This window comes from Pseudorasbora parva, chromosome 21 (assembly GCF_024679245.1).
Source record: "Pseudorasbora parva isolate DD20220531a chromosome 21, ASM2467924v1, whole genome shotgun sequence".
Classification (NCBI taxonomy): domain Eukaryota; kingdom Metazoa; phylum Chordata; class Actinopteri; order Cypriniformes; family Gobionidae; genus Pseudorasbora; species Pseudorasbora parva.
Genome location: NC_090192.1, coordinates 36,953,789 through 36,966,278, shown reverse-complemented (window position 1 = coordinate 36,966,278; position 12,490 = coordinate 36,953,789). Strand labels below are relative to the sequence as shown.

The following is a 12,490-nucleotide window of genomic DNA, read 5'->3' as shown; positions in this document are numbered from 1 at the left end:
AGGGACCGCAGTCATTTGTTATTCAAACTACAACAAGACAACCGATCAACTGCTCTTGACTGATCAACTTGTGTAACTTTAATAGTTTCATCTGTACGCTATTGAATTTTTTACAAAGAACATTATCCAATGTTGTTTTAAATGTAATTTCTTTGCATTTTTTTTATTCAGTTTCTTATCTGAATGTTAGACCTACCTGAAAAAATAAAGCAGTCTATTTAATTTGTATCTTCTATTCTATTGCATTTATTTGTGCTATTGTTTGTAATCTGTTTATTTGTTCTTATTTTATTACTGTATACTCGTCTTTTAAAATTCAATTTACCATTCGAAATCAAGCTTCCTTGTGCTGTGTGTAAGCTATTGCAACACAATTACCCCATTGCAAAAAATACATTGAGATAGCAAAAAAATTGGAGAATTTTAATAGTAATTGATCAATAATTGTTCAAATCAAAACGATGCCCAACCCTAAGGAACATGCTGGCCACATGAATTTTTAGTAAAAAAATAACAATGAATAATAACAAGTTCTGTTGTCATATTAAGCATCTTATCTTTTTTTTCTGTAGTATCATTTTTTTTTTAGTCTGGTATCGTATCGAAGTCATAATTTTGGTATCGTGACCACTATGAGACTTTTTTTTTTTTGAAAACGTACCGACACCAAACTTTTTGAACCATGTGTATGTCTAGCTATAGGATTTTTTTAAATATAATTTGTTTTGTTTTTTTTGTGAGTTGAGTGCTAAGGCAGTGACGACTTGTTTTGAGTAGTCAAAAGTGCTTAACAATCACACATCCTCTCCCCCTATCCTATCAACTCTCTCTCTCTCTTTCACTCCACACACACATAATCAGGTATCTGGGGTCCGTCTTGAGGAACTGTTGGATTAGACAGCGTTCTGTTAGGCTGAAGAGGAGGTTTGCTTGTCTGTTTCAGTCTTGAGCGGAGAGCAGCTTCCTGCTGTGGGGAAGTCCCATCACCTCCAGGGCATCATGACTCAAGAGGGACAGAGAGAGACAAATACACTGCAAACAGACGGTAAAAACACTAATTGTTTCTCACCTACAAACTCCACCTTTGACATTTCATTTATGAAATGTTATTACATTAGCAACTACTGGAAAGCATAAAGGAATTGTCAGCCAAGCATGAATATTCATTTACTGAATTTTTAAGAAACTATAGTGCAGTTCATAGCTCCAAAGACAATAAAAGTACACTTAAAAAAAGGTTCTGTGGTGTTCTATATAGAACCCTAGGGTTCTAGACTCAGTTTTAAAGACCCTTTATGCCAAAAATGTTCCTTCTTAAATGATTGGATAACACTTAAATGTTTAACAGGTTATTTACATTTTTTCTAGTGATAAAATACATTTATAAGTGGTTTAATTCATACAATTTTAATAAAACAATTATGAATTGAAGCTAAATCCATAAAATGATGACACGATGGAATCCCTAAAAAGACAGAACCGTCTAAGGTTCTATATAGGGGTGACCCCTAATAGTCGAAGATTCGATGCATTGATATGCAGGACCAGATTAGGCAATATGGGGGTGTTATAAAGACGTGTCGCGGCGCTGAGCGATCGCCCCTTTAAGGGCACTGAGCTTCGCACCGGATGTGCCACCCCTTTAAAATTCGAACACATACACCGACGGCGGCATTCGACACTTGTCCGCGACGATAAATGCATATTTCCCTCAAATTGTGAATGTACTGATTTCACCCTGTACTACAAGATACATACACTCATCGTGCAGTGATTCAAAATTGAGCTTGTGCACGGCGCATGATGTTCACGTCTGCCTGGTGTGAGATACCTGAGACACCACGCTGAGCTTCAGTCCGGTGTGCGACCCCATATAGGCACAATCGGCTTAAGAACGTGCATATAAACGCAATCAAAGTGTTCTTTTCCTCTCTAGGCAGGTATTTTTTTAGGTTTATTTATTAAAATATTCTTTTATATATTTTTGTGATATTCTGTGTTTCGATCGCGGCCTTTAAATGTTATGAGAGAACGGTTAATTTACGAATGTGTAGTGTATAGTTTTGATCACTTTATTGGTGGCTGTGTGCCTGTGTAAAGTAAAATAAAAATAATCTTAGCTTTCCGCTGACTAGTGTCCTGCCCTTCCCAACCCGTTTATACCGTTTATTTTTTCCGGCCTATGGTTTACACACACAGAGATGATTCGACTATCGGTCGACTATAGAGAGATTTGAAAATTCTGATTCGAATGTGTAAATCCTTAGTCGGGGACACCCCTAGTTCTATATAAACCTTTTCTTCAAAGCGTGTAGTTCAGTGTGTGAGGATCAGACTGAAGGACTGAAGTCATATTCACGGATAATTCCTCTGCTAAAAAAAGCTCTGATAGGTTATTTGTGTCCATGTTCGGATTCAAAATGGTGCATTGTTGCACCAGAACTGTTGCGACAGTTTTCATTCCTGAGTGAGCGTTTCCTTCCAACTTCACTAGAAATTGTATGACAACCAAAAATGGAGCAAACTGCAAAATATATGTGACCCTGGACCACAAAAAAAGTCATTACTCGCAATTTGAACAAACATTGTATGGGTCAAAATTATACATTTATTCCAAAAATCATTCGGATATAATCATTAGGAAGTGAAGATCATGTTCCATAAAGATATTTTGTAAATGTCCTACTGTAAATATATCACAAATGTATTATTATTAGTAATATGCATTGCTAAGTACTTCATTTGGACTGATTTTTGCAATATTTAGATTTGTTTGCACCCTCAGATTCCAGATTTTCAAATAGTTGTATCTCAGCCAAATATTGTCCCAACTATACATACATCAATGGAAAGCTTATTTATTCAGATAATGTATAAATCTCAATTTAAAAATATTGACCTGTATGACTGATTTTGTGGTCCAGTTTCACATATACATATGTGTATGCGCATCTATAGTGTTAAAACATCCATGTCTCTTGTTCAATATATGCTTTTCTCTTCCACACACCAGTGCACACACTTGTTTTGGGCCTTAGCTTGTTCTGAGCATGCTCCGACATGCCCGACTCAATCCGGCGGGAGTTACATCAGCCACAAAGCAAATAGCAACAAACACGCACGGTAAACAAGCTAGCAGGCAGCTCTCTGTGCAACACCTTTTCTGGAGCTCTCCCAGCCCCTTTCTGCCACTCCAAGTTCGCCGCATCTTTAAAACATCAATACGTAATTGAGAGCGAATGTACGCGCCAAAGATTTGCATCTTTTTCCGCGCGCGCCCCTCTCCCCACACCTCATTTGATCCCCATTGCTCACCAGCTGGTTCCAGTACATCTCCAGTTCAACCAGTGCCTCTGACTTCACTCTCCACACTTAATTGGTTCCCAAGGCAAGAATTAAATATTTACTTTAAAGCCCTTTAAAATTCAATTGATTTTTATCTGACAGCTGTGATGGTCTCAAGTGGGCCGATTGCAGGCGGTCTCCACAAGGTCCCACGAGCGATAGGAGAGAGCGCAACACAAACTGACAAGAATCCTCCTTCTTATACACACACACACTTATACACACACAGATGCCGCGGTTGTTCCGTGATCAAGCGCTGGCGTGGTCACCAATTTCATTTCACTCCCAGCTGTTGTTTGGTGGCTTTATTTTTAAGATATTTTCACTTATCAGACATCGGTTAAAGGTGGAGCAAACAAACAAACAAAACACAAAAACTTTTAATATAATGATATATATAAATTAGATTTTCCTTATTTCCAAAATTGTTTAAATGTAGTAGGAAGAACACTTCAGTGGCGTATTGTGGTTCTGTGACGATTAATGTCACTGGTTTAATGAGATTTAATTTAACAGTTAGACGTCAACCAGGGTCCAAAACGAGAGGGAAAAGATTTTTTTTTTCAAATAAATATTTGTAATTTAATTTATTCATTTAAAAAGAATAATAATAAATGAGAATAAAATGAGGGTTTATTTCTTTTTTTAACATATGTTTAATTTGAAATATCTTTTTTTAAAATAAATATTTGTAATGAAATTAATAATTAGATATTAATTAGATAAATAATTTGATTTGCATGCATGAAAAAAATTAAGACGTATCATATATATATATATATATATATATATATATATATATATATATATATATATATATATATATATATATATATATACAATACTATATATAATATATGGACAATGATTAAAATGTTTAATCACGAGAGTTTCTGTGATTAATTGCGATTAATCACAGTGTGCGCGGAATTCAATAATAAATACAAAAGTAGTGTATTGCATACTTTTATTTTAAAAATACTGCTATATGAACAAAAGTGCAATAACATATGGTTTGCAAACACTAAACAAATAAGGTACTTTTTTACAGCAGTTAAAATTTAGTAACATTTTCAATATTTCTTGTAAATATCAACTTAATCAATTAATTTAATCAAATTAAATATAAAACCAAAACTATTTGTCACTGTCAGGTAGGGCTGGGCGATAAAACGATAACAATAATTATCATGATATAATTTTCCTCGATAAAACGATAAGAACATTTCGATAAATTCTCGATATAATGCTTACGCGTTATGCGTAATGCTGCGCATGCGTATTGCAGACCGGGCTTCTGGGTGCTGCACGCGCTGTTGTTTACAGTCTGTGGCTGACAGGCTTGGAGGATCGGAGTGAAGGGGAGCGAGAAAAATTAGCAATAGTGAAGAAAATGCAGCGCTCACGACCAGCTCGGAGGACACAGATATCGTTGACAAGTTAACGTTAGTTCGCTTAACTCCCGTGGTTTGGAGATATTTTGGCGATCCCATCCGACATAAAACAGAGCGACGTGCGTGGGCTGCTTATCATAGGTTCGTCACGCGGAATTTATTATCGTGCTTCTTCGAAGTTCTTCCATATAACATTAAGCCCAACACAGCGGTAAATCTATAAACTACATTCACACACAGCAGGCTTATTACCTTGTTAGTTGTAGTGGGTGACCAAACTATAATCACTAAAACATCGGACTTGTACATCGCTATCATAATTGTTTGTCTTTGGTGATGTATTAATGACTCAGCATCGCCTGTATCAAAAGAGAAATAATATCATCCGATGTTTAAAATGAATAAAATAGACTAGACAGAGCTCTGGAGATCTGCAAATACTGAACTTTGCTCTCTCTCCCTCATCTCCCGAACGGCCCACTGTTGGTGAGATGGGAGTGCGTGTGTGTGTGAGTGTGTGAGAGAGAGCGACGCACAGTGGACCAATCCACTGTGATGTAAGAGAGGGGGGACTCAAAATGTTTCTTAACTTAAAACGCTTTTCTTTTTTGCCTGTTTGCATTTTTAGTGTTTTACTACTTACACAATTAAGTGATGATGTTATTGATATACAGTGTAGAGTAAAAAATGCTTACCACAATTAATATTTTAATAAATAAATCTACCTCAGTTTCAATAAATTGTTCACCTGTTTGGAAGTGTTTGTCATGTTTTGACAATAAAGGATAGTTTAAAACCACAGTTAACTGTCTGTTTTCTACATATTTCACTCGAGCAAAAATATGCCTTTACATTTTAAAGAAATAAAAATGCTACATTTATCGTGTTATTTATCGATATCGACTGATATGGAAAATTATATCGTGATAATTTTTTTGGGCCATATCGCCCAGCCCTACTGTCAGGGCATTAACATTTTCTTTGGTTTGGTATATAAAAAACAGGTTATTCCCAGAGCCTCAATCATAACATTATAACATTTTAACATTTCGGTGCACTCTGACAAGAAAATAAAGGTAAAAAAATAACACTTGCTTCAAGTAAAAAAAAACATTTACACTAAAGCGCTGGGCATTGTCACAATTCCGCAATTTGATTTGATATTGATTAACTTCGGGCCAATCAGGTAGAGTACATAGCAAATTTGATGTACAGTACAAGGTGTGGGGGGGATTTTTGGTGGTATACATATATTGATTCTGAAGTAATATTCTCATCAGTGTTCTGTCAGCTTTTACATAGGCCTTCTTAAATCTGCATATTTGTGATTTTCACACCAGGGTGTTATTTAATTTAATAAAGAAAAAAATCTTATTAAATGTATGTATCATCTTTCATGTTAAATTCTTACATTTGATTAATAAATTCAGTTATAATAGTAAAGAGACTATAGGGCTGTTACCAATCAAATTAAATAATTTACACTGCAAAAAATAATTTTATAAGATTGATGATCTAAATTAAAAAAAATGCAATCATACTTTTAAACATAACCGCCAATAGGGGGCAGCAAGTGATCGTCTTCATGAGCGAGTCATTGAGTCGTTTATTCAAATGATTCATTCAAAACGCTGAATCATTAAGTAACAAATCACCGCGCTGAGTGTTGCTTCCTTTGGAACTATTTTCGTCGGTGAAATCATGGGTGAAATGGAACAAAAAGAAGTAGTTTGAGTCTAAAATGTAAGTAACTTAATATTAATTAGGTTACTTGTTTATTGAACTACACCATTCATGCTACACAATTCACGATTGCAAAGTCGACTTGTTATTAACAAAATCATAAATATCAGCAACTACAAAAAGCTCAGTTTTACCCCAGTATGTTTCTTCTGTGAGTTTATATTGTTTATGTTTAGATTTGTTTTGATTTCTCCATGAATGTCTTTCACAAATAGGCAGGCAGTGCGAGCCTCAACACTCCACTATCAATCGCTGTTTGCCTTGAGTATAATAATAACAACACACAAAAAACTGAATCATTCACTTGGCTTACAGACAGCCCTGTATTCTCCTGTGACCAATGGTTTGTCTGTAACTTATGTGTATTCAGAGGCAGTGAGCAACGGGCTTTGAATATAATAATAATTAACTACATTAGTGCGCAATAAAATAATTGTCGGGGTTATTTTAATTAATGCGTTAATGCGATAATAATGAGTAACTTGCCTTACTTAACTTAACTTAACTATATATATATATATATATATATATATATATATATATATATATATATATATATATATATATATATATATATATATATATATATATATATATATATAATAATTTAATGTTAATTTAATATTTAAATGTATCATTTTATTTAAAAATAATAAATAAGAATAAAAAAATTGTGGGTGAATTTTTAAATATTGAATAAAAGAATAATAATTTTAATAATTCAATAATATCAATCAGTTATTTTAAGTCTTGAAAATATTATTTCTTATTTTTATAAAAATATATTATGACTGTAAGGCATTAATGTTTTTTCTTTTTAGTTTTTTTTTTTTTGTAATAAAAAGTGGGTATTTTGCACATTTTAGATTCACATGATCACATGAAAGTGTATCTATTCACAAATTGTATTTACTAATGGTGAATGGTGCAAGGTGCAATTTCTACGTAAAAATATTTTTTTTGTGTATAAACAGTTTGCGTGTACATACTCACTTTATAGCGTGATGGCATCACATAACCCACACCACTAATCCTACCCAGAGCACGCAAAAACTCATTTTGGGTATTTGACTTTTTTACAGTTGAAGAACTTTTTCTTTTAACAGTTTAATGTGAAGCATTTGCATGTTGAGGTCCTGAAGAGTTAAACACTGTGGTCTTGTTTTGACTGATCATCAGACACAGTGATGTACTCGGTAACATTTACCACAGGACAATTTCCACAGGCCTTTTTGTTAGTAGGAGTGTTTGAGAAACCTGTTTGGAAACATTTAGGTTTCATTATTTTTGCTCCTGTATTTAGTGTCAATAGGATCCATTTGGGACAGAACAGAAAAACTGCATGTACAGTATACACTTAAGGTACTGTCCGCCAACTGTACAAACTCAAAAGAGCAGGAGTCCTTTGCTAGTGCTATAGCCAGAGTCAGTCACATTATCTAGTTCCTCAGAGTCAGTCAGAGTGATTCAGTCTGCCAGGCCCTGAGTTAATAAGTTATGAATAAGTTACAGCGCTAGCGTGAGGAACAAGGAACAGGCAGGATCTCAAGAGCTCAAGCACAGTCAGACGCTCCCAAAGCATTGTGCCAGCATTTCCACAAAACCTTAGGAGGGCTGTTAGCGCCTGAGGGGGAATCAATCACTGCGGACTTACCCAGCGCACATTAAAATGTTATGTGGTTAATACTGTGGGTGAGCTCTGCGTTTCAAATGCATTATATCTGCTCATATGATGTCCTGTCTACGCATTCAGTCGCTATCTGTTCTGACAACAGCATCTGCTGAAGATCAGGAATCTTTAATGCGAGAAAGTGAGCTTGAAACAGAGCGCAAATGTCCGCAGACCGCAGAAAACGCTTGAGTTGCATTGGAACTAATGAAAGATTTCAGCAGACGTATAGATGTGATTTATGGGACATGACGTAAGACTAGCTGAGAACCGCTGATTTGCGTAACGGGACTGGTGTGTTTAACGTTTAGTAATTGTATTTGCATCGCAAGGAAAATGTTTATAATACTTTGAGTGAAAAAGTGATTTTAACCTGTAGATGTGTGTAAGACATTTGTACTTGGCTTTCATCTATTCACTTTGACTAATAGTCTTTAAATTGCTCCATTCATCTCCTGTTATTTTTCTTTATAAATGAGGAATTAATTACTTTCCCATTAACGGTCATAAATACGGCTGCCCCAGCACAGAGCGAGACAAAGTGTCACATATGGGATCTGACCCGGGTTAATATAGGTTAAATCCTGTAACGTTGACCCAGAATGTGACGCATGAGGAATTGATTGGATCATGACAGATTGTAATGAAATATTGCAGGCATATTGCTATTACATAAGGACATTTTTATATAGGTTTTGAAAGGTTTTTATTGGAGTGGTTTCAAACAACTAGTATATAAAATACAATAAATTTTGCAACTTTTGTCCTTCAAACTAAATTTACAATATATAATAATATTAAACCAATATGTTTTGAAAAAAATGTTGGAAAAACGTAAAAAAAAATGGAGGTAATCAGTTACATCAAAATGAAATTAAAAGTTAAAGCAAGCAGAACTCGTCTAAATAGCTCAGAAAACATTAAACACTACTAAATCTCCCACTAAAACAATTAATCTTGCATCAAAAAAAAATATTTTTTTTACATAAAATCCCAGCCCAGTTTCAGTTAAACTTAAATTTAAGTTTGTCTAAATAAAAAGAAACAAGTTCATTAAACTCAAAATGACGAAACTGATAAAATGGTCACATTTTAAGTCATTTGAACTATCATATAACTGCTCTACAATTTCAGGGGTTAACAAAAGCCTTCTGAAGCGAAGTGGCGCATTTGTGTAAGAAAAATATACAAATTTACAACTAAATATAACTAAAAATAACTAACTTCCGGCGGAAAGCCGTACACAATTACAAAAGTGTAACACCTGTTTTGTTTTGCTCTATCGGAATACTCTTTTGCCGTAAATCGATGCGTACGGCAGTTTACCGGTAGTTATTATAGTCTATAAAGTTTTAAATATGTATATTTTTCTTACATATACACGCCACTTCGCTTCAGGAGGACTTTATTAACCCCTGGAGCCGTGTGGAGCAGTAATTGATCAATAGATGCACTTTTAAGGACTTCATAAAACGAGGCAAAAATGCTCTGCCATTATAAAGCCTGGGTTAGCCAGGACTTTTTTTAAATATATTTTGGATTGTATTCGTTTGAAAGAAGACTGTCATGCACACCTAGGGAAAGGAGGATTTAAGGGTGAGTAAATCATGGGCTAATTTTCATATTTTGTGTAAACTATCCCTTTAACAACTACCTTACTAACTATTGAAATTATGGTTTTATTTAGGCAAATGTCATAGTCAATAGTTAGTTCATAGTGAGATTTGGAGCCTTTGGATAATTGCTATCACATAAGCCATTATCCATCACAAATATTTTTTTATAATATTTCATATTCGCTATTAAATAGTGTAAAAAGTGTGATAACTATTCCGTACATCAGTAACTCAAAGGTGTAGCTTTGAGTTGAGGAAAATGTCTTTGCCTGAGTCTAGATCATTTTTTAAAGACATTTATGTTTTTTTCAGTATTTTGTGATCGACATTTAGGATCAGGATTGAGGGAAACATGGTTTTGGCTTTACTAGTATTTTCATTCTGTCTCTCTCTCCAAAATCCCGAGTGTGAGGGAGTTCTAAAGCAGGCAGATTGACCAGGTTAATATCATGTACTTTCAGGCTCTAATGGACAGCAGAATTGGACATTAGTGCAGTTTGTATGACTGGTCCCATCAGATCCATGAAAACACACACACACACACACACACAATATATAGATGCATATCTGTAACGTCTCGAGTGTTTTTCTGACTGGTCTGTTTAAAGTGTAAAGGTGCTCTGATGAAGCCACTATCTCGTCCAGCTCAGGCCTCGTGTCTCAAAGCTCTTTGCGTTCAGTTTTTTTCTCTCCCTTTTTTTTTTCCTGCGCGAGACTGGCAGTCTCCGTCTCCCCGTTCATTAGCACTTCAATTAAATAAAAAAGGGATGTAGTTGTGTCTGAATCCTCTGCCAATTTGGCAGCCGGCCTGAGCGCGGAGCAGCGCAGACGAGAGCCTCGTTCCACCCGTAATTCGGCCCCTAAGCAAAAGTGACAGGATCTGTCAACGCGGGCGAACGGTCCGGGGATTCACCTGAGCATCTAAGTTATATAACACAAGTCAGATTATAATTAGTGTCAGTTTTAATCTGCTCTTAAACGCCGCGGCATCTGTGTGCTGTTGTGTGGAGAGACAGCGAGGTGTCAGCGAGTGTGATAGCCCTCCGTTCACCCGGCCAACTCTAACCTGAGCATGAATATTTCAAGGGGATTTGGAGGACAGGAGGAAGGATTTAATTATTTCAAATTAGGGACTGCCGGGTGATTTCGGCCTAATAGCTGTGTGTTCAATCGCAAAGGTGCCCACCTCACATTGGGGATTCATCAGGGAGCAAGGGCAATGCAAGCCTGTGCGAAAACTGCTTCACGGCGCTGTTGGATTTGCTTAGATCAGGCAGGATTCATTATATCACACACATGGCAGGTCCAAATATGCCATATAGAGCCGAAACTCTCTTTGTCTCTGGTCCGTTGTATTATTTTAGCTCCGCTAGAGTGTTTTTGAGGGTTGCAGAGGAGTCTCGGTACAGGAGGACGTCACGTACTTCCCTCCTCAAACACTTCTGTCCCATTTCCACTGTCAAATGACTAGCAGGACACACACACGCACACACATCCACAGATAAGAAAATATACAAACGTGATATGCAATGAAACACATTGCACAATGACAATAAATAATACTGATGATAATATTAAATCATAATGAAAATATTATTTGATATATATATATATATATGTATATATATATATATATATATAATGTATATGTGTGTGTGTATACATACACTGAATAGATGCATTGATTACCTAAAAAATATTTTATTTAATTTATATTAATATTATAACATTTCTTTAATTACATTAGGAAGAGGTAATAATAAAGATGAGTCATTTTTTTTATTCTACCCAACAAATTGGGTATTGCTTTTGTAATTCCTGAAACATGAATGCATTTGACCTCATTGACCTCAGTAACAGTGATTGATTTAGTTTCTTCCATATGTCATACATAAAAACAAACAGACAATTGAAAAAAAATCATGATTCTGATGCATCTTCAAAGGTTGATTCCCATGGGATTATTACTCAGAATCTATCCCATTCCCCAATATAGCAAATCTAGGTAGCTAATACGCTACATAATCTCTTCATGGCCTTATTAATGTAAATAAAGTAATATGTTCATGATGGATTGTCTGTTTCATTTAGTAAGTAAACATACTCATTCACAGTAATGAAAGAGAGCTTACAGCACGTAATAAAATATACATACGGCCGCACTCTATATATATTGCTGCCAGCCTTCATGTGCAATCAGATCTCTGATGTTAATTACATTTAAATAGAACAAGACTGATTTTGATTTGTTCATGAGTAGAAAAGTAACTCCTTAGTCCTTCTACCTGTCAGTGCTTGCACATCACAGACTAATGCTTTATTAAGAGAGTCTGCTGGGAGCGCCTGATCCCGTTTTAGTACATTGGGCCCAATGTAAGACTAATTAAAAAGTGTATTTTTACATTATTAATTTCTGAGTTTCACACTTAATGAATGTGAAATGACAGGCCTCCTATTTTTATATGTACACACTCAGGACCGCGCGGCCATGGGAATACTGATACGCAGGTTTGAAAAAAAGGGGGGAGCGTTGTGGAAAACATTTCTCTCTCCTCCAGAGTCCAGCTGGCAGGAAAGAAACGAAACAAGAGCGAGCAAACAGTTCAGACACACAACAGACGCTTTCTTCTGAATTAAATGGTGAAATGATTTGACCTCCGAGTCCTTGGTCTCACTCTGTGACTTTTACAAAAGCGCCGTTTACACGCAACGAGCACGCTGAC

General features: G+C 35.5%; 1 long non-coding RNA gene across 6 annotated transcripts in view; it reads left to right on the top strand.

The window, feature by feature from the left end:
• The window catches only part of LOC137056194 (uncharacterized), a 42,013-nt gene that overhangs the window by 24,331 nt on the left and 5,192 nt on the right, over nucleotides 1–12,490 (top strand). For 3 of the 6 annotated variants that reach the window (XR_010900225.1, XR_010900226.1, XR_010900223.1), the window contains one exon: nucleotides 944–1,045. This is a non-coding gene — a long non-coding RNA (uncharacterized lncRNA). Of the gene's footprint in view, nucleotides 1–861; nucleotides 1,046–12,490 lie in introns of all 6 variants that reach the window. The other 3 variants (XR_010900224.1, XR_010900227.1, XR_010900222.1) reach the window with 1 other exon arrangement.